Below are 18,941 nucleotides of genomic sequence, written 5' to 3'. Positions count from 1 at the left end.
GGCCATGCTCAGGAATAGGGGCCAAGGGATCACTTTTGTTGGAGGTTGGGGCAGGGCGCTCTGTCGAACACAGATCCAACTTCTTATGAACCAAAATAAATCCTCAGATCCCAGGCCTGTAAACAGGAAATTGTGGTCGCTGAGCCCTGCTGCACCCAGTTCCCCCAATCAATCCCTGTTTAAAACAGAGAAGAACCCAGTGCCAAAATTCCATCCATTTGGGAAGCCAATGTCCTCCGGCCTGGCCACAAGAATTCTGGGGCAGCCCAGCGTTAGCTCTACAACCCCAGGAACGCTGGCCCCAACTCAGCCCAAAGGAGCCTGGGGCCAGGCCAGGGGGTGGGAGGCAGGACAGTGCTGAAGGAAGGCTAAGCATGAGGAGGGGAGGGGAGGGCCAGGCCCACACCCTGTGTGTACACAGACGCCCCCAGGAACCTGGCTGGGGTAGACCTCAGTACAGAAACAGTGTTCAAGGACCCAGGCAAAGGTGGGGATGTGACAAAATGAATAAGTGCTGACCTACAAGGCACCCATCCACTAACTCCCTGGGTCCTCAGAGCAGCACAGGGTCCCCATTTTTACAGGTGAGAAGCTGTGGCAGCTGACATGGGACATACCCGTCTGTGGCTAGGGTGCTTGGAGGTGAAGAAAGGAGGGGAAAAGGCCCGGGCCCAGTGGGCAGCCCAGCCAGCCTTCCCCTTCTCTGGCCTCACTGTGTGACCTGGGACAAGTCCAGACCTCAGCTTCATCTTCATTTGTACAACGCCGGCATTGAACGAAGCACCCATCTGCCCCCAAAGAGTCTTCCAGATTTGAGGGTCTACGGCAATCAAGTGCTCCTAAGAATTCACTTGGGGCTAATGTTCAGAAATAATTAGAGTTTGGTGAATAAAGGGAAAGAGGACAAGGACCCGGGGATGGGGAACCCGAGCCAGGCCACCTTCACTCCCCGCCTACCCCCCCAATGTTCTTCCTGCAGGGGCCACAAGAGGACATCTTCCCAACCGGATTAAATATTTACCAGTAGGAAGGGCTGGGCTGGGGGCCCCGTGAGCCCTTCTTGGACAAGGCCCGGGCACTGCCCCCCCTCTGAGGTCACAGTCACAAAAAAGACCAAAGAGTGAAGAACAGGCATTGCCGTCTTGTTAACTCTGTGATGGGGGATCACAGGAGGGGAGGTTGGGTGGGGGAAATGTAGCTGCCAGCATGTTTCCCTGAGATGCGCTTAGAGTCACCCAAGCTCTAACATTTTTTCTGGGCACTATAGATCAGCCTTCTGAACCTGGGGCTCATGGATCCCCAAGAGGTTGGTGTTGGAAAGTGGAGGATTCTAGCATTAACCCTAAGGCCTTTTCACTCCCAGGGGCCCAAGACACACAAAAGGTGGGGAACCCCTGCTCTGGGCCATCTGATCCCCAGGGTTCTTCTCACTCCAGCCCCAAAAAGGTGGCGAGAACCAAATATGGGAACCAGGCCTCACTGTCCCAGCCATTAGTCAGGACCCTCACCCCCCAGCAATCACTGCTCTCCATTCCTGCCTCTGGCTTCACGTAAGCTAGAAATCTTTGTTCCATTTCCCGTGCAGACAGAAAAGGAGCAGCCCAGTGGTCAGTCACAGCCTGAAACCCACTGTGTCCCATAAAAATGGTCCTAACAGGCCCAATCCATCCCACAAGTCATGTCTCTGAGTCCCCCAGATGGGGCTGGGCCTGGGAGGCAGGCACCTATCACCATCTCCCTACCCCCGTACTGAAATCCCCCAACTGTCTTCCTCCACTTCCAGGAAAGCCTTCCAGACAGGAAGCTTGCTGGGATTTCAAACACAAAAGAGAGAGGCAGCCTGTAGGCTCTTCGAGCTGAGTCAGGCAGAAGGACTCTCCTGAGGGGAGGTCCAAAGCCCAGATGCTATGGCTGAGCAGAGGGCTTGGTGGGATCCTCCTCCTCCACACAGAGGCCAGAGGACCCGATGGCCACATCCCTCCCTGTAATCTTCCAGAGAGGAATCAGTCTGACAAGATGTGCCAGATAAAACGCTGGGCTCACCACAGCAAAGCACAGATGTGGCTTTCCAGCCTGGCCAGGTCCCCGAAGCTGCCTCCTGCACCCAAGCTAAGCTTTGGCCCCAGTTCTGATTCTGCTGCCCGCCAAACCCCTTCCTCCACTCCACACACAGCCAGGCTGTAAGCCCAGCTCTCCCAGCCAAAGCCTTCCCAGCAGAACAGAAGGGCAGTGAGGGCAGGGCCCACTTCCCTTTGTGTGCCTTGGTCCAGTGCAGAGTAAGCCCCTCATTATTACTTGTTGGTCGGCTGCTCCTAGGTGTCCGCCTCCAGCCCCCAAGGCCTACTGCCAACCACGAATCCCTGAATCATCCCCCTGGCCTAGCTTTGGGGATCTGCCTTCTCTTTATTCCAGATGGTGGCTCTCTGAGGCCCCAGCCAGGCTCTGCTCCTCCTGTGGACATAACCCACATACCCACACTCACAGAAGAGCCACCGAGTATGTCCCACACTGATCTAGCCCCTCTCTGAAACAATCCAGGCAGGCCCAGAGGCTCAGGGCCCTTCCACATCCTGAAGCTAGCTCTGGGCTGAGCTGCCAGCAGGCCCGTCCCCAGGGACCCGGCAGACACAGGACATGCTCATCAGCTGTTTATCAACCATTGTCATCACTTCTCCTCTGGAAGTTGTATACCACCAGGCTGCCACCCCCAGGGCTCTGAGCCAGTGTGCCAGCCAGAACCCTCTGAGAAGGAGCTGGCCCCAGGGCTGGCTGGGACAGCCTTTCCATTCTCAGGTACCTCCAGCAGGAAACTTCGCTCCAGAGTAACTGGCGAGGGGAGCCTAGCTCCTACGAGGACCAGGCCCAAGACCTCCCAGTTGGGGGTCAGAAGAGCTTGTTCAGTTTGCTCATCCGTCACTCAATCAACAAACACTAACGGCCCGTGTGCCAGGCACCATGCCAGTTGCTGGGGGCCAGCACTGAAGGGTCTCCAACTCCTAAATCTGGAGGAGAGACCAGCATAGCATGGCCTGCACTTGGTTTGGCGGGAGGCTGAAAAAGATCAGCCAAAATGGCTTCTCTCGCCCTCCTCACCATGCCTAAAGGTCTGCCATCAATGCTCCTTCCCTTTCCATTCAGCCTTCAGTCTTCATTTAAGATGCATTCTGACCTCCCCTACCCCAAAAGCATTTTTTTCACACCCAACTGATGGTGACAGGTGGGACCAGGCACAGAGGGAAGATCTTCCACTCATGTCCAGGGAGCGAGGTATAGACCACTTTCCCTGCCTAACCTCCAAGAAGGTAGTCTTGTCCCTTCCCCATCTATAAAATTAGGGGCAGGTGAGATTGAACTCTAGTCTAAAAGGCCTTCCTTCTTGAAGGCATCTCACTGGGGGTGCCTGGAGTGGGGATCCACCCCTATACCCCCACAATTGTCTTAACCAGCACTTCTGCTAGAACTAGTTGTGCACTGTAGGAATGAGGAAGGCCCTGCGGGACAGGAATAGGGTAAAAGATGTGAAACCTGGAAGGGGAAGGAAACGAAGGTCTGCCAGCGTGCAGTCCAGCCCTGGTACCAGAGGGAGTAGAAAAAAGACTGGGGGAGGAACCTGCTGGTGAGGGGCCTAGGTGACCTCCAGCAGCCCATGGGCTAGAAGTAGGACATCTGAGTCTGAGGCCCACCTCCAGGCCCGAGGAGATTCCTGCCTGGTCATTGCTCACGCACGTATTCATACATGGGAGCACTCATTCATGCTCATTCATGCACACACAGCCCCCCCTTGCCCCATCCTGGTTCCCAGCTGCCATCTCCAAGCCCCCTCTTTCCTCCTCCCTCTCCCCCCGGGGTCCCTTGGCATCCATCTTCACAGCCTGAGGTCTCTCCAGGCAGCCTGTGAGGGGCCCAGGGCTTGGGGCTCTGGCCAGCCCAGCCCAGTAAGCAGGGGAGCCAGCCCTGCTCCGGAGGCTTTGTTCCCACGCCGCCCCCCCCCCCCTGCCCCAGCCCAGCTGCCAGCAGAACCTCCATCATGGTTGGGCAGGTCGCCAGCTCCAGCCCTCAGTAAGGGCCTGACTGTCCTTCTCCAAAAGGCCTGTCAGGCCCAGGGCCCAGCTCCATACAGCTTCAGGGGTGAGGGGTGGGGGTGCAGTGCATCCAAAACCCAACTGGGAGGATCTAGGCCCAATGCTTCCCTCTGTGACCCCAGGCCCTGCTCCTACCCCAAATCTGGTTAAATGTGCCTTTGTGAGCACAGCTTCCTCCTAGGGCAGTGGGGGCGGGGGGAGCAAGGCAAGTTTGGATAGCGGCTGTGCTGCTGCTAAGACCCTCCTTAGGACTGTGGCCCCTGTGCTGAGTACAGGCCCACCCTTCATGTCAGTGCCCACTCAGAGGCCCCTCCCTCCCAGCACAGGACAGACCCACCCTCAGACCACACCCCACCAGAGCCACCCAGGTGAAAGAGATGGGGGGACACCATGGAGGGCAGATATAGGAAAAATGCTTCTGGTCCAAACTCTAGGACTTAGTCCTAGGGTTCAGGGCTCCAAGTACCCTCAGAGCCCTGCTCATCATCTAAGACCCCTAAAGGGGTCCCCTCCAAGGTCCCCCAGATACCGAGTGGAAGAGACAAGACTGGAACTCAGGAATTTGGTCACCAAGTCCAGGATTCCTCTACCCCCACCACCGTCAGCCCATTCCTGGCTTCCCTAGCTTCCTCTGACCCCAAGGTCTCTGCTCAATACTGACAGAGGGGGAGCTGGGGGAAGAAGCGCGATGGTGGAGTGTGGGAGCTGAGCCCCAGCCCTCCCGGGAAGAGAGGAAACTTGGACATGTGGTGGCAGGGAATAGCTTTCCAGACCCTTCCCAGGCTGGTCAGCGTCTTCCAGTCCCTTTCCTGGGGTGGGGGGATTCTGTCCCGAGATCAGAGCCCTGGATGAGGCCAGAAGGGCTGGGGTAAGGGGGAAGAAGGGAGCCACAGCCAGAGATGGAAGGTAGGGGGAGGTCTGTCCCCTGGGCAAAGAGCCAGAAGCTTGAACATCCCCAAAGCTCTGCCAGAAGCTGCTGACTCAGATGGGTTGGGTTTTTTTTTCCCCGTGAAAGTCAAACATTGTGACCATTATCACAGCATCTGGAGGAAACCTTGGTGGCCTCCTCTCCCAGGTCTCACATACAGTCCTTCCTGCTCTCAGAACCCAAAGCCGGGAAGGCTCCTATGGACCACCTTGTCTAACCAGCCTCATTTCAGAGAGGGGTAAACTGAGGCAGCCTACTACAGAAACATGGTTTATAAAAGTTTCTTTGTACTGGTGCTCAGTTTTGTTTTCTATCACCCAGAAGACACCTTTAATCCCCTCCCCCCCACCATCTTGGACACTACCACTGCCACCACTAGCCACGCTGGCAAAGCGCCGTACAGGCATCATCTCACTGGAGCAGATGCCAACAATGACCTCAGACTCAGGAGAAATGTGCTCCAGGTATCACCCCCATTTTCCTGAAACTGAGACTTAGAGTCACCTAGTTAGTACGGGTCACCCCAAGATGAGAAGTCAGGTCTAGGACTCTGCCGACCAATCTAAGCTGCCTTTCTTAGGAAATTTAAGGGTGTCCCAGGGTCTCAATATCTTAAGAAAGGCATACGCAGCCCTCAGCTGAGGATTCAGCCCTCCATCCTCTCCCCAAAAGGATAAGAAGAGCCAGGCCCCAAGGTGGGATGGGAGGGTGGGCTAATGGAGGCCTAGAAGCCATGAGTCAGCTGCCTGACCCTCCACCCTTGCCCCCAGCCAAGCCACCCTACCCAGAAGATAAACAATCATTAACAGGGAGAAGGAGAGATGCCAGGCTAGGGGAAGGGGGGAAGGAGCCCTGGCTCAGAGCTGGTGCTGACTCCAACCCAGATCCCAGCTCGGGCTCTAATCACTGCCCGGAGGCCGGGGCCACTGATCAGACACTGGCTCCCACGAGGGCAAAGGGACACACCTGGAGAGAACGCCAGTGGGCGAGGGGCCCAGCAGCAGAGCCCATCAGGGAAGGGAAAAGGAAACTGGGGACCCAGGGTTTTTGGTCAGGGAGTCAGTGGCTCCAACTTCCTCGTCATCTAGAGTCTCAGATAGGGAACAGACTGCAGGTTACAAGGGCAGTAGGTGACAGGACCTCCTAACTCATCACCACCTACTCGATCTAGGAAGGAAGTGAGGGTCCAGATCCCTGGGCCCAAATCCACATTCTGCTGCCGACTCACTGCATGACCTTGGGCCATCCCCTGCACCCCTCTGTATAATGAAGGCCACGGATAAGCTGGTCTCTAAGGTCCTACTGACCAAGGGAAGCCTCTTCCTTCCCCCTACAAGGCCCTCCTGGGCCCCTCTTTTTCAGGCTCCCCCAGGCTCAACAGCACAGGAGAACAAGAGGGGAACTTGATGCTGGGCCCCTGGGCACCCTCCAGAACCAACCTCTTGTTCCTCATGGGGCAACAGAGTGAGGAAGGGAAATGGCCCAGACCTAGGTGGAGGAGGTAGATGCCAGCCGCCATCCCACTCCCAGAACTTCTCCGATGTCCAAGGAACAGAAACCAAAAGGTCCCCAGCCTTTGCCAATGGTCCCTGGGTACCCCTGGCCAAAACCCTGCTCCTCTCTGGGCCTCAGTTTCTGCATTTGGTAAAACATCAGCCTACAGTCACTTCTGGCTCAGGCCTAACAACTTGGAAGCAGGAGCTATTTTGGGCCCTACCTTCACCTCCCCAGCCCCCATTAGCTGTGAGCAAGGGAGGAGGCAGCTGGGCCTTTGTGACTTTTAATGAATTCCCAAATGCTGACAATAGATTTGGGGGGGGGTGTTGGGGAACAGGAGAAGGGAAAGCTTGGGGAGCTGGGGAGGCCACCATGATCATGGTTTTCAAGCTCTGGAAGGGTTACTGAGCCCTTCCTCCAATACAATCCAAGAGATCATTTGGGTAAGATGGTAAGATGGACTTCCAGCCTGGAAAGACCACTTTAAATGGGGACACTTGGGCTGGAGGGGCCAAAGGGACCAGAGGTGGTCTGGAGGATGCTAGCCAGGCTGGCAGAGGGCCTTGTACAGAGAGCTGGGGGAGGTGGAAGCATGGCTGGTTACCCACAGGAGAAATGACATCTGGGCTGTCAGAAGGAGGGGAGATCATCCCTGTGCAGCCTGACTCCAAAGGGCTCCCTGTGGGACCCCCCAGGGAAGTGACAGAGCACATTTCAGCTTGGTGTAAAGACCTCATAACAATGATAGCTGCTCCCAGGTGGGACTGGACTGCCTCAACAAGTAATGAACCCCCTGTCACTTCAGTCTTCAAGCATGGCTAGATGCCCATTTGTCTGGGCACTTGCATCAGAAGTCCCTAGTGAGGTTCAGGTATGGATTGGCCTGGAAGTCCCTGCTGGCCCTGAGGGCCTCGGTGGCCAGGGTGTTTCCAGACCTAGGGGAAGCCCAGATAAGAGAAGCCAACACCTCCACTTGTGGCCTGGATAGAGGCAGCCATTAGGAACTCACTAGCCCACCTGACCTGGCTCTGGACCAGTCTGTCTAGTCCAGGCCTCTAGGCCTGGCAGGACCTGGGCTGGGGGCCTCTGTGGCACCCCTAGCACTTCCCCAATGTCCAAGGAGCAAGCCCAGAAAGGCTGTCCCCACCCCCATCTTGGCCACCTGTGCCTGGGAACTAGTCCCCCAGAGTCCAGCTGCTGACCGGCCAAAGCACCATCCTTCTCTGAGCCTTGGTTTCCCCATTTGTAAAAAGAACAGGTTAGATGGTCTAGCCCTGGCTTCAATTCAAATGAAGCGCATTTACTAGGCACCTATCGTGTGCATGGCCCTTTGCTGCATGAGGAAGCCAACACGTTAAAAAAGGTGCTTCCCTTGTCCTTGGTAACTTACACTTAATCTGGATGCCTGGCACAGGGGGCTGGGGGTGAGGAGGAGGGAAAGGATGCTGCCAGCTGGGGAGAGGGTGCCAGGAGACTCTGTGAGCAAAGGATCACCAAGGGAAAAAGGCGACCTTGACAGAAGCTTCTGTGGAAGGCCAAAGGCTGCTATTACTCCTAAGGGACCCTGAGGTTCGCCAAATGTGACCCCCTCATTTTATGGCACGGGGGGGCCACACAGCTCACAGTAGGGGGCCTGAAGAGGGGTTTGAACCCAGGCCCTCCTGGCTTCCCAGTGAGTGCCCTACCCGCTACCTCACACTGGCATCTATGGAGGAGGAATCTGAGCTAGGTCCCAGGGAAGGATGCAGAGGAGTCTGTGCACACGCAGGAACAGCTCAAAGATGCCCAGGGGAGTGGAAGATGCCTGGATGTAACTGGTTGAAATGCAGCATATGAGAAGCGTGGGCAGTGGGCATCAGACTGGGGAGGACCTTTGAGGTGATTCTCCTCATCCCATTTGCCAGGTCAGAGCAGACTCAGCTGCTCCCAACCATCATCTGGGAGGCCGGGGTGGGGATGAGGGACAGAGCAAGGAGCCCACCTCTTCTTAGCTCTGAATCTCCTCTTTACACACAGTAGGTGCTTAATAGATGCTGCATTGAAACAAAATGAGTCCATGCAGGATTAGGGTAACAAGGTAGGAGGGAACAAGGATGGAGGACATCATGGGCCATGTCCCTGGGTCCCACAGGCCCCCTTCCACAGGCCTGCTCCCTTTTCCTCACTCGCCTCCCTTGAGCACTGTCAGGATCAGCACGCATATGTTTTGGTGGGTGAAGGGAGAGGCACACACAGGGCTTGGAGGGCGATGAGCTCCGCCACCGTCACATTATGTGACTGGGACAAGTCCCTTCCATTCTGTGACTCAGTTTCCTCTGCTGTAACATGAGGGGGGTGGCCTAACAGATGGCAAGAAGTCCCTTCTGGCTCAGTCTCTGTGACCAGTGCTCATAAATCGCCCCCACACCTGGAGAGACCAGTGACTCACTACACAAATGCACACTGCATGCACACAGGGCTCTGAGGCCCAGGTAGGATGGTCCTCCGGGTCGCACTCATAGCCCTCCAGCTGAGACAGGAGCCCATTCTTCATCAGCATGGTGGAGTCTGAAGGCAGAGGCTCAAAGCCTCACAATTGCTCCATTTTACAGAGAAGGGAAGGACTCCCCCCAAGGCCACGCAGCGAGAAGCACTTGCTGCCTCTAACCCCATACTGCCTCACTAGCTCAGTGATGCCCTGGCCAGGTCACTTCCTCTATCAGGCCTCAGTTTCCCAATGTGCAGACACCAAACTTCAGCAATCTTGGGAGATGGTCTGGGCTTCTTCTAGCCCAACCCTATTCACAGTCACCAGGCCTCTGGCTTCCCAACAGAAAGGAGGACCACAGAGGCAGGGGACAGGACAGAATGGCCTGTGGGGGAACAGGTGACCCTCCTCTAGGACTGCCCTGGAGCCCCACAAGGGCGGAGATGGGGAGGAGCCAGGAGGGGTTCTGGGTTTAAGGATTTACCACCTGGCCCCCATCCCCACTGACTTGTCAGGAAAATGAGTGAGTGGGAGTCCAGATGGAGAGAGCAGCCCCCTGCCTGCTCATGCCCAAATCCTCCTTACAGAGCCCTGCCCCCTGCGGGCAGCATCAGGAGGGTGGCAGCATGAAGCAGGCTCATCAACATGGTCCCTGCCCGCCTCCTTTCTGATTCAATATCTTCTGCCCCAGTCCCTCCTCGGGGTGAAGAGCCAGGCTCACCAGGGGAAGGAGGAGGGTCTTACTGTCTCTCCACATGCTGGCCAATGCCTCTGACAGAAGGCCCGGACTGGCTCTCCATCTGCCTGCCCCTCAGGAAACCCAGAGAAAGATACTCCGGGCCTCTAGTGCCCCACCCACCTGCCCTCCTGGTCTGAGGCCTGCTCTGGCCCCAGCTTCTCGCTGATCCGAGAGGGGCCTGGGAAGGCCCTGAGTTTGGCCACATCAAACTCCATCTCACCAGGATCCAGGGCCTCTGCCTGCTCCCAGGAGGCTTTCCTCTTTTCCTGCTCCTTCCCCAAAGTCTCTGCCTTCTCAGCTCTTCAGGGTACTGGGTCTCCAGCCCTGCAAGAGCCCTGGGCCCTCATCTAAGCGAGCACCCTCTGTATGCTCAGATAGGTTAATCCACCCCCCTCTTTAAGGTCACCAATGAGAGGATTTTAAGAGCAACTTGTCCAGTTAAAGATAGTAAGGAGCAGACTCCCTTCCCATAACACCCAGGTCCCAATTCACTCTTGCTACTGCTTCAGGGACCTCTCTGAGCCCAGTGATGCCGGGTGGGCTGGGGGAGCTGGTGAATGAGGAAGCCATGGCGAAAGGAGGAAGGAGGATGAGACCAGGGATCCAGAGGCTAGTCACACTACTTGTTTGGATAAAGAAGGTGGACACTCCCTCTCCCCTGCCCCAAAGAGCTTCCCATCAGCACCCTAAGGACAGTGCCAGGTCAGGGCTGAAGTGATACCAGAAGAAAATACCTCAGGAAAGAAAACACATTCTGGCTACTACTCGGGAGAGGAGAATGGGGGGGGGGGAGGGGTAAGGGGGGAAAGTAAGGGGAAAGAGTGTGGGAGGGGAAGTGGGAAGGAGGGAGTCCCAACTCTGGAGGGTGGCACAGACAGACCCAGCTGGGCTCGTCTGCTGGAACTGTCTGTGCTGGAAATACTTCATAAAACAAGCAAAGCCCACATTCCCAGGCCTGCCTGAGCGGGTGTGTACTCATGCTCGCTCGCTCTCGAGCTGTCTCTCTCTCTCTCTCTCTCTCACACACACACACACACACTCACACACACATGCACACACACACGCACACATGCACACACGCACACACACACGCACACACACTCACTGTGTCCTAGAGCCTGGCACACACACACATCCAAGTGCCCGGGGTCACAGGTGGGCGGACACACAAGCACCAACACCCTCCCACATGCACAGTCAGGTGGTTCTAGCCAGGTACACAATCCAGTCCTGCCTGTTTCTCAGGGTCACTTGCACAGTTAAGTTAGTCACTAGGAACCCCAACCCCTCGTATTGTTGCCCCCTACCCCCGCAGGCAGAAGAGACAATGGGGAACCAGCCTGCTGAAAGCCCAAGCTGCCCCAGGCACCAGTGTCTCCTGGGGCTCTTACCCTCCCCAGTTCAGAACCTAGGAAAGGAGGGGGCTTTGGCCCCCTGTACTACAAAGGCCAGGCTGTCCAGGCCCCCTGGGGCTCTGGTTCCAGCCCCTTCAAGCTGCCCAGCAGAAACCACATCCATTGATTGTTTCCTCTGCTTCCAGCACTCTGCTGGCCACCCTCTTCTCTGAGTCTGAGGACCCCATCCAGCCCTAGGCCACACAACCAGAATTTCGGAGTCCAAGGGGACCTCAGTGCACCTGAAGTCCAAGCAGGAACTCTGACTCTAACAGAACCAGCAGTCATGCTTGAGAACACACTACCTCTTCCTAAGGGAACCACTTGGGGACAGCTCTCAAGGCTAGACTAGGAGCTCCCTGAAGGCAGGGCCTGTGCAGCTTGGCTTCTCTTCCTTCCCTGCCCCCATTCCCAGGGCAGTCCTTCAGGCTGGTTTGGGGATGTACTCCCCCATGCTCCAGCCAGTCCCACCAGCTTCTAGCCCTGCTCCAGCCCTCCAAAAGGGAAGCTCCCAGCACACTCCCCCAGTCAGGCAGGACAGGATCATCCCAAAGTCTCAGATAACTAAGCCCTTTGGACCTGCCTTTGGGAGGCATTCTCTGGGGTACAAGTGAGGGTGTGTGGAACAGAAGGCTCTGTGTGCCCCCATGGACTCGGGCCTGCCCAACCCCTGCAGACTTCCCAAAGGGGAATCTTTAAGCAGAGGCATAGGTATATTTGCAGGTGCTTTGCAAACTACCTCCAACACTTTCTTTGGCCTATTTCCTGGAAAAGCCTGTCACAGCCCCACAAAGCCAAGGCAAAAGGGGGAGCAGGAAACACCACATCCCAGGGAAGGCTCTTGGCCTGGACACAGAAGCCCTGGCTCTCCTAATGTGTGACCCTGGATCAGTCACAGATTCTTTAACTGATTCTGAGTGCAAGGAGAGGCTAGAGAGATTGGGTCACTGTATGGGTCACACAGCTACTAAGTTCTGCCACAGAACTGGAACCCAGGTCCTCTCGACTCCCAAATACAGCTTCTTCAGTCCATTACTCCATGTTCTCACAACCCTAACCTCCCAATGAACCCTTTCTCCAAGGGTAAAGTGAGGGGGCTGCTGAGTCCGTGGCCAACGAGGCCGAAGGCTCCAGCCGGGGCAAGTGACAGACCCCAGGGCCTACTCCTGTGACTGAGGAAGGGCTGAGAGGAAGCCCTCCCCCAGCCAAAAAGGATCTGCATCATACAGGGTGGGGCAGTTCAGTCAGGTGGAACAGGTCTGAAGTCAGGCTGACCGAAGAGCTCTTTGGGGGGACGCCTTCATCCCCTCCCCCTCTACTTCTAAAGATTTCGGTCCTCATCATTCCGGAAGCCCCCAAACAGATGTGCACAGCTGGTGGGGTGGAGCGAATGAGATACCATCTAATTCTATGCAGGGTCTCCCTTCCCCCCAGCAAGGGAGCCTGTCTGTGCCACACTGGGGAGCACATCTGGAGAACACCTGTCTGGAAGGACCCCTGTAATACTTTGAAAGCCTAAACCCCTAAGCCCACACCTCCTGCCTCTGCCCTCTCCAATCAGCCTCACACCATCAAGCAATGAGATTGCAGTGCTCTGAACCCTAAGGTCTCCACAGGCCCAGGTCTGCAACCACCTAAGAAAGATCGGGGGGCTGGGGTCAGTGTGGGGAACACTGAGGCTTTCTGGGCCTCATTTCCACATTGGTGAAATGAAAAGTCTGGACTGAATGCCTAATAAATATCCTTTCCTTTTCTATGATCCTAAAAATATGCCTCCCCCCAAGGGAACAGACCAGCCCAACACCCCCCCAAGTCCCCCAAACATGGAAATTTAGTCTGACCTTAGTGTAGCATCTCCCACAAGGCCATGGGTGAGGTCTCCATCACTTCAAGTGAAGGCCAGCCTCTTACCAAGGAGGTTGTAAGGGGATCCCTATAGATTTGGGAGGATGTTGGACTGAAGCCTGAGGTCCCCTCCAGCCCTGGGATGTAGGGGCTACAGGTGGGTTCCTCTCCATTAGGCTAGAAACCCCAAAGGAGATGGGGTTTGGGAGCATCCCCTCCATCCTCCCTAAATCCCACCTGGCTCTTGTCTTTCATACCTCTTGTGGCCTTTCACATCCAGGGTTAGAATCACTCACATTCCTGGGCCAGGGCTCAGCCCATACACCCACCTGCCTCCCCCCATAACCCTGAAGGCTTCAGCTGGAAGACCCAAAGTGGCCTTTTGGGGTCAGGATGGTCTAGGTGTAGGGGGAGGAGGAGGTGCAGCAACAGCTCCCAGCTTGGGGCACTCTCTCCAGGACCCCTCCTGAAGGGTACTGTCCCTAATAGAGGAAGCAGCAGCCAGGGTGAGGCAATAGAAGATCTGGTTTGGGATATCTTTTCTTCTGTGGCTGTGGCTGTGGCTGTGGCTGTGGCTGTGTGTGTGTGTGTGTGTGTGTGTGTGGCTGCACAGTGATCTCAAAGCTCCAAGTTCAATGGGCTGGGACAGGTTAAAGTTCAGGGTCTTTGCCTTTGAGCCTCATGGAGTTTGCTTAGGATTGGACCAGACTAGGAAGGAAGGAGGTAGAAAACACATTTTACTACTCTTAAGTTTTCCAAACACAGGGGGAAGGAGAGAAAAAGCTGACACCCCGCCCCACCCTCCCCCAAGCAAGACTGCTGGGCAGAACTGGAGAGGTTGGGAGAGAGAAAGAAGATGACGGATGGCTGAGGTCATTCAGTATGGAGTGCACAGGTCAATCCAGTACAAGCCATGCCAGTTCAGTCCCAGGGTATGAAGGGTTACCCACAGGTGGGGACCCAAGAAGTCTCAGAGATAGGAACAGTTTCCCTCAGCTCCCAGGAGTGCCCTCCCCCCACCCCACTAGAGCTAGAGAAGCTCCATTGCACAGAAGTTTGGAGTAGAAGGAAGGTCTCCCCCTGGGCTAGGACCCTCCCCAAGGAAGGCTACCCAGAAACAAGGCCTTTGAATGTGAACTCCCTGAGGGCAGGCACCCTGTTTTTGCATTTATTTGTATTCCTCAGGCTTAGCTCAGAGCAAGATAAATGCTACCTGGGGCAGCAGATAGAGGGCTGGGCCTAGAGTCAGGAAGAAAGGAATTCAAACCCAGCCACTGACACTTAACAGCTGTGTGACCCTGGATAAGTCACCTAATGCATCAGGCTTAACATGTCAGACTATGTGCCAGCACATAGACTGTGTTAAGAACCAGGGATCCAAAAAGAAGCAAAAGACAGTCCCTGGCCTCAAGGAAATTCCAATGTAACAGAAGGAGCTGAGGAAAGCTGAAGGCTCCAGGGTCAGGGTCAAGCAGCCACGGATGGACTGGTACACTGGAGCCCTTCCCTGGCCTCTGCAATGGGAGGAACCTTGTAGCCCCAGCCCCCGGACTGCTTGGGCATGGGTCAGGGCTGCCTCTCTCCAGCCTCCATCTACAGTTTCTAGAGCTAGAGGGTACTCACTGCCCAGATGGGCCCCAGAGCCCAAGCAGAGACTCCGTAGTTCACTGTCCTGGGGCCCTTGGCAGGGGTGGAGTATCCTGCAGTCCCTCCCAAAAGGGCCAGAGTGATGATAATAATCAAGGGCAGTCCTCAGCATACAGTCCAACTCCTTCTTTTTACAAATGGTGAAACTGAGGTCCAGATAGCAGAAGAGATATGACCAAGTTTATTCAGTGATTCAGCCAAGACAGAGACAGGATGAGAAGTCTGTCTCCCCTAGACATCCTGTTTAAGGCTATCACAGACCTCCCCTATGAGAGATGGGGAACCTGTGCAGGGGATAGGGGAAAGGAAGTTGGGTTGAAGGTCCCAACCCTTAGGGCAGGGGAGCCTGAGAGAGGAGCCTCTAGCCACACACCCTCCTGCCTCCGGCAAGCCCTCTCCAGTTTTAAATCTCTGCCTTCCCCAAAGCACCAAATGTGGAGAGGTCACCTTGTCCATGCCCTGCCTGAGCTCCAAGCTAAGCTGAACAGACTCAGCAAAGCCCTGGTCTCCTCCCCTGGAGCCTGCCCAGCCAGTGGCATCAAACATTGCCTTCCGGGCAGGGGCCTGAGCCCAGGGGCCTCTCCAGGTGGGCAGCCTTGAAAGCAATCACCAGAACTCTAACTTGGTCAAAGCCTTAGACTTGAGAAGGATAAATACACACATTGTCATTGAGAAGTCCCCAAGGCAGCCCAGTGCCCCTCCAGAGAGAGGGCTAGGGCCCGCCCAGGAGGAGGAGCTGGGGGGGAGGCAGCTGAGGCCAGAAGCAAAGGGAACAGAAATGCATGAACCCTGGAACTGGACTTTATTTTCCCTCTTGGGAAAGTTGATCAGCTCCCCAGCTGAGCTTCCGCTCTCTCTTGCACAATCAACTCAAATCACCAACCTTTGGATTTATGGGGGAAGGGGAGGTAGAGAGGAGGGAGGGAGGGAGGAGTGTGAGCAGGGTAGCTGTGAGAAAGTGGTCGGTGGTCCAGCCGGTGCAGGACAAGCCCCTTTCCCACCTAACCGACTGTCTACCAGTCTGGGGGAGCTGGAGAAAGGGAAAGGTGGGGGCGGTGTCTGAGCTCAGCTACAAAGTTGGAAGAAATACCGAGGAGGCAGAGGGACTGGGGGGAGGGCCAGAGGCCACCGGATGGACCAGCCAGTGGGCTGACCAGACACCGGCGAGGCACAGGGGCCAGTGGGGGGGGGGCGGGGCAAAGAGCGGCTCCAAGGGCCTTAGCACGGGTCCCTCTCTCTTCCCAGGCCCCTTCCATGGCCAGGGAAGACCCTGGCCAGCCCAGCAGCTCTTCCTCCCCCTTTGTCTCCCCCTCTGCCCACTCAGCCTCCATGTTTTCCAAGTCCCACCCGGCAGCTCACAGACAGCACCAGGGCAAGAGCTGAGAGAGGGCGCGGGCTCCGGGAGACTGTTTACAAAGGCCAACCCACGTCCCTGCCACACAACAACCCAGCACGACAAACAGACACAAACCCAGCCCACACCCTGAAGCCCTGGTGCTGTGGGCAGTACCCTCTGCGCCTGGACACTGGGTGAGGGTTCAGTACCTGCATCTCTCACCACAGCTGGCTCCTCTGGCCAAGGGGCAGCCCGCCCCCTGCCCTGCCAGTGCCCAATGCCCGCTGCCCGCGGTTGGCGGCCAGCCGGCCCCGGCTCCCCCTGCGGGCTGTGTGCGGGCTAGGCTTGGCGGAGGAGTCCTGGCCGCTACCATGGAGATGGGTCTTTGTGTGGCCGGGGAAGGGGAGGGGCATCTGGGCCCCACGCCCACAGCCGGGGGAGGGGCTGCTCAGGTCCCCCCCAGCCTCCAGCAACCTGGTCCCAGAGAAACTCGCAAACCGTTTCCCTCCTCTTCCTCTGGGCGCCGGGGAACGGCAATAGATTGGGAAGGCTGGAGGCCCAGGGGCAGTGGGCAGGAGGACCTGGGTGCTCTGAGCCCCTGGGCGGAGGTGGAGGATGGGCTCTTAAGAAGAGACCTGGTCGGAGGGAAGGGATTTTTGGAGATGCGAGAGATTCGTATGGCCTGGGCGATGGTCCCAGATGGTCATGGGTGGGGGGGGGGGGGGGGGGGGTCTTTAGGCACCCCGGTGTTGAGAATTAGGAGGGGTGGGGAGCATTAGCGACTTCTGGGGTATCTCCACTTTAGGAAGGGGATTAAGAGTGGGGAGGGTCCAGGAGTGCAAGGAGATGAGCGGGGAGGATCTGCTCAGGCCACATTCGGGCCCAGGGTCCAGGCAGGAGAGGGCCCACTTAATATTTGTTAGCTTAAACTCTCAGCCTTTGTCCCACATTCCTTCCTTCCTCCCTCCCTCCCTCTCTCTCCCTTCCTCCCTCAGGCGCTGGGACGAGAACACGGGAGGGACCGGCAGGGGCGGCTGGCCTCGGCTAGGTTTCCCCCCAAGTTCTGGCCAGCCCGGCCATGGGGGTGTGGGTGGCAGCCCTGCTAAGAGGCACCCTTAGCCTGGGCGCTCAGCCGGTCTCTCCAGCTCTATCATCCAGGCACCCCGCCCCCCCCCCCCCCCATACACATACGTACACTCCAGATTCCAAACCCAGACAAGCCCCAGCAGGCCCCAGAGCCTTTCACTCTTCGGAAAAGGAGGGAAGATCAATCCCAGACCCTGCCCTGGGGCCCGCCCTTTCCCACGGGGAGGGGGCGCCCCGGGGCCCACGGACAGCTCTCGCTACTGGCGAATGAAAGAGCCAACCTCGGGCACGCGGAGGAGGCCGAACTCCCTACAGCTAGCCGGGCCGGGTCGGGCTGGGCTGCGGGCTGCCACCGCCCCCCCCCCCCCCCCCCCCGAGATCAGGGGACAGGGTGGGGTGGGGAGGAAGAACGGAGGGAAGGCCCATACCAGAGTGCCGGGACTCTGGAACTCTGGACCTAGGCCTCTGGGAGCCGGCAGGCCATGCCGGACCCGGCCAGTCCTACCCGCCCCCGAACCAGAAACTTTTTCAATTAGTCTCTGAGCCAATTGTCGATGCTCCCAGGGGAAAGGGGACAAGACGATGACTTCGGAGCCGACGTCCTGTCCCCCCTCCCCCCCTCCCCGCTCCGTCCCCTCAGGCTGGGGGAGGGGGAGCTTTCTTCTCCGGTGGGCTCCGCTCCCAAGGCGTCCAGATCAGGTTGGACAGCCCCCAAGTCCCCCTCACAAACAGCAACTCCGCTCAGGTTCAAGAAGCAGAGAGAACCTTGATCCCTGGAGGCCCTTCCACCAAGAGGGACCTCGCTCCCGCGTCGCAGGCCCCCCAACAATGAGGGCGCCTCCAAACCACCGCGATTCCTCCACAATTAGGGGCTCACCAGCAGCCAGACGCTCAGATTCCTCAAACACCTAAGGATCCCTAACAGGAGCCCCAATAATCCCGACACCCCAGAATTCCCAACAGCACCACAGACGCGCCCGCAAACGTGGGAGCCTTCAGCATCCTCCCGGTCTGAACGCAGGGTCCCACCACCTGAAGCCTCCCCAAGACTGGGAACTCCTAGAACTCGCCGACACCCCGATCCGTCCAGCCGAGGACTGACCCCCTCGCGACCGTGGGTCCTCCTGCGGGGCCTCCCAGCCAGCCCTGCTGACGGCAGGCGCCGCCCGGGCTCAGAGGGTCAGTTTCTGGGCCCCACTTTGGTCTCCCTGGACGGGATCGGAATGGGGGGGACTGACTCCCTCCCCTGGCGCCCCCATCCCGACGGCTCCCCGCCACTCCCCTCAACAGGTGGCGGTCCAGACCCCAGCCTTACCCGAGGTGGCAGTGACGGTGGCGGTGGCCGCTGTCCCTGTGCGCGCGCTGCGCCCCTGCATGGCGGCCGGGCCCGCGGGCTGGGGGCGCGGGGGGCTCTCGGTGGGCCCGCTCCAGCAGCTCTGCCTCTGCCCCGAGCTGCTCTCCCGGGGCCTCCCCAGCGCTCCCGCTCCCGCTCGCTCCTTGCCTCCCTCCTTCTTCTCCTTGCCTCCTTCGCTCCCTTCTCTGTTTTCCGCTCCTCCTGCTCCTCCTTCTCCCTCCTCCTCCTCCTCCTCCTCCTCCTTAGGGTTCCTCTGCCTACCTCCCTCCCCCCTCCCCCTCTAGGCCCCGCCTTTCAGACCCCGCCCCTCCAGAGCCCCGCCCCCTCCTGTCCTGCTGGCCCTGGAGGCTCTGCTCCAACCTGGCCAGCGCCAGCCAAAGCTGGGGGGGTGGGGGTGGGGGTGGGGGCGGATTGCTGAGGGGGGACCGGAAGCGGAAAGGTCGGCGCGAGGCGCTGGGGGCGGGGACCCAGCTCGATCCCCAGCCCCTGCCCTGGAGCTGCCTGCCCCCCTCCTCCTTTCCGCTTCCCTCCATTCCTCCATCTCTCCATGCCATCCCACCCTGCTC

General features: G+C 57.8%; 1 protein-coding gene across 2 annotated transcripts in view; it reads right to left on the bottom strand.

Annotated features, from left to right (window-relative positions):
• Window positions 1–18,561, bottom strand: part of PLXNB2 (plexin B2) — a 94,845-nt gene extending 76,284 nt beyond the window's left edge. The window contains exon 1 of one of the 2 annotated variants that reach the window (XM_036762132.1): window positions 18,337–18,561. The gene's annotated coding sequence lies outside the window, so the exon portion shown is untranslated. Of the gene's footprint in view, window positions 1–16,144; window positions 16,263–18,336 lie in introns of those variants that run through there. The other variant, XM_036762133.1, reaches the window with a different exon arrangement.
• Window positions 18,562–18,941: the final 380 nt, after the last annotated feature.

Source organism: Trichosurus vulpecula, chromosome 5 (assembly GCF_011100635.1).
Source record: "Trichosurus vulpecula isolate mTriVul1 chromosome 5, mTriVul1.pri, whole genome shotgun sequence".
In the NCBI taxonomy this organism is placed as follows: domain Eukaryota; kingdom Metazoa; phylum Chordata; class Mammalia; order Diprotodontia; family Phalangeridae; genus Trichosurus; species Trichosurus vulpecula.
This window is presented reverse-complemented; position numbering and strand designations above follow the sequence as displayed.